Consider the following 3,537-nt stretch of genomic DNA (forward strand, 5'->3'; position numbering starts at 1 on the left):
CGTGTGTAGGTGGGGGGGGGGGACGTGCAGATCTGTCCTTGCAGAGGAGGGAGAGCTTGTGCCTGGATAAAATTTGGTCTTAAAGGTCCCACTGGACTGTTTTGGACCGGGGGGCCAGGGGGGGAGCTCTGTAACTTACCTGGCTGCTTCTTGCTCTGACTGAGGGCTGCTTGGGGCAGGGGGTGGGGTTTGTTGCATGTGCCCGCCCCCTGGGCTCTTTACTGCCGGAGCTGCGCTCCTGTGCGCTCCTGCAGGAAATGACCACTGGGTACTCCTCTGACTAACAGGGCGGGCAGATGTCTGAAAATGCCTGTCCCAGATTTGTCCCTAAGGGGGCAAAGGCTCACAGAGTTCTAACTACAGGGGGAACAGAACGTTACAAGAAAACCTTTGTCATTTCCAGAGAGAACTTGGGAAGCAAAGTCACGAAGAGTGCCAGATCAAGCCACAAATACCTGTGTAGGATATCCTGTGTGGATGTAGCATCTCCCGTAGCTTCAGTAGTGTGCAAGAAAGGGACGCTGAACAGATCCCGAAGGGACGAGGCGGGGCTGCCAAGAGGTCTGGAGGAACATGTCCTGCCCTGTTAACGGAGGCTTAATGTGTGCAAAAGGCCACGGCATGGAGGTAAATCACATATCCCATTAAACCTCTCTTTAAAGGCGCATAACTTTTTTACCCGGGGATGCTGGTAATCTAGGGTTGCCAACCTCCTGTGCGCTTTTACAACTGATCTCCAGCTGACAGAGATCAGCTCCCCTGGAGAAAATGGCTGCTTCGAAGGGCGGGCTCCATGGCCTTGTACCATGCTGAGGCCCCTCCCCTCCCCAAACCCCACCCTCTCCCAGATCCACCCCCAAAGTCTCCAGGTACTTTCCAACCCAGACTTGGCAACCCTATTTCAAGGGTCATTTTCTGCAGGAGCGCACGGGAGCAGAGCTCCAGCAGTAAAGAGCCCAGGGGGCGGGCACATGCAACAAGCCCCACCCCCTGCCCCCAGCAGCCCTCAGTCAGAGCAAGAAGCAGCCAGGTAAGCTGCAGAGCTCCCTCCGCCCCCCCGGTCTAAAAGAGTCCAGTGGCACCTTTAAGACCAAGTTTTATTCAGGTACAAGCTCTCCCTCCTCTGCAAGGACAGATCTGCACGTTCCCTCCCCCCCCAAATAGCTAGGAATCCAAAACAGTCCAGTGGAGCCTGAGCGGTGGGTGTTGCCTTCTGACACACTTTACTCTGGTCACTACTGCTGGGCATATTTTAAGGGAGTGATCACACTGGAACATCTGGGAAGCGTCCCGTACCCGTCGACAACCCGTCCCACTCCTCCGAAGACGTGGAGTTAAAAAATACCTGGGAAAATGCAGTATCAAACGGGTTGTGATGGGCCGCAGATGGAATTTCCCGTGAGATCGCTCCAGCGTGCTCCGATTGCGTCACTGATCCCTCGTTGAAGTGCGCCAGAAACACACGGCGAAGAAAAAAAACCCTGATTCACCTGCTACTGCGTCTGATCACGCAGTGGCGAGTCAAATTACTGTGGCGCAAATAGGCTTGTTTCCCCCCATGTTTTCCGGCACGTGTGACCGGGACCCCTGTTGACTTCTGTCTCTTTTCTATGCATGAAAAGTACAGACCCTCTGTTTCTTTATTTGTTTTAAAGACCAGCTTTACTTGGATAATGGACTGACTATTTGACTTTTGCGAAAAATGTCCACCGTTGTTTAATAAAGCAGTGACCATCCGGAATTTTAATGATCCAACAAGGGTAACAAGACATGTATGGTTTTCACGCAGGGATTTTCTAGATTAGACTACGGAAGGGGTCTATTCTAGGTTCCCTCTGTAGAATAACACTAAGCACAAAGAACTTCTCAGGCATTCGCTTCTTTTCATCCTTACACCAGCCCTGTGGCTAGCCAATATTAGCTCCCATAGCTGAAGCTGAGAAAAAGTGACCTACTAAGTGACCTACTAAGTGACCTACTAAGTGACCAGTGGAGAGGCAAAGTCTGAATTGGGCAATTTTTAATTAGGGATTAATCCGGCCTTGGCTCAAGGATCCTCTGCAAGTTTGTCCAGCCCTTCAGAATCCCAGCCTGGCTTCCATTTTTAACTACAGGGCTATTTTTGGACAGGAACGCACAGGAACAGAGTTCCGGCTGGCTCCTGAGTTGGCCACGCCCAGCAGGAACTCATTAGCATAATAGGCCACACCCAATAGCAGAAACTCATTAGGATTGGCTACATTAGGGGTGTGTGGCCTCACATGCAAAGGAGTTCCTGCTACAAAAAAGGCCCTGGGTTTTGACAACAAACAAGGTAAACAGAATAACAAGCAAAAGGTGGGTGTGGCTGGATGACCACAGTTCTGGTAACATGGGGGTGCGGCCTAATATGCTAATGAGCTGCTCTGTAAGGGGTGTGGCATAATATGCTAATGTGTTTATGCTGTTGGGTGTAGCCTATTATGCCGATGAGTTCCTGCTGGTCTTTTTGTACCAAAAAATGCCCTGTTTAACTATAATAGTAGTTTAGGAAACATGCCTGCCAAGTAACATGTCCCGTGGTACCCTCCCCGACCCCAGCTAGAGATCTGGAATGAGAAAACAATAGAAGGCAGCTGCTAAAACAGAGGGCCTGGGGAGTAATAGCTTTTAAGAAGTGCATGGCATATAGAGGAAAGAATGTGAAAAGGGGGGATTAGTTATTAAGCCTATGTCTTTTTAGGAAATTTCCAATGAAACCAGAAGAAAAAGAGTCCCTCTTGTTGTGTATTGGGTTTAATGTTACGCTGTTTGAAGTGTCTCGGTATCCTAGTTTTTGCATCATGATTGGCTGTCTAATAAAGACCATCCATTGGTCCTGAAGCCACCCAGGGTAACCAATTGTAGAACTCTGCTTAGGTCCAATGAGACCCCGTGTTTACTGTTACAATGTATATAGTTCACGATGAAATCGTATAAGTTGGAGTGCCGCTCTATGCAGGGCAGTCCAGTCCAGAGCTGAGCAGCGCTTTGAATAAACCTTCTTTCGTTTGACCATCGTCTCCTGCCTCTTCAAGACACAAAACCTCTCTTAGTTTACTCTCCCTCAAATAGAACAGACCCTCCTACCGAAAGTCACCTCTCTCTCATCTCATACTTTTTCGAATCCCAAGGAAATACGGTGGTACGTAGCCAGCCATCTACAGACTTCACGGAATGGGGCTTTACTGCTCCCCCACCGCCCCCGCCACCTCCCCTGCAGCACCCTGAAATTTTGATCCTGGAAGTCAGAAAAACTCAGGAACAGCATGGGTGTGTGTGGGGAGAACACCTCTCTGCAAACGGAAATGCAGTTCTGGTGAGGAAAAGGCAGGGCTTTTCTTGTAGGAAAAGCCCAGCAGGAACGCATTAGCATAATAGGCCACACCCAACAGCAGGAACTCATTAGCATATTAGGCCACACCCCTGACGGTACAGCTCATTAGCACATTAGGCTGCACCCCCATGTTACCAGAGGTGTGGTCATCCAGCCACACCCACCTTTTGCTTCTTATTCTG

This window comes from Gekko japonicus, unplaced genomic scaffold (assembly GCF_001447785.1).
Source record: "Gekko japonicus isolate JY-2015 unplaced genomic scaffold, Gekko_japonicus_V1.1 scaffold639, whole genome shotgun sequence".
Taxonomy (NCBI): Eukaryota; Metazoa; Chordata; class Lepidosauria; order Squamata; family Gekkonidae; genus Gekko; species Gekko japonicus.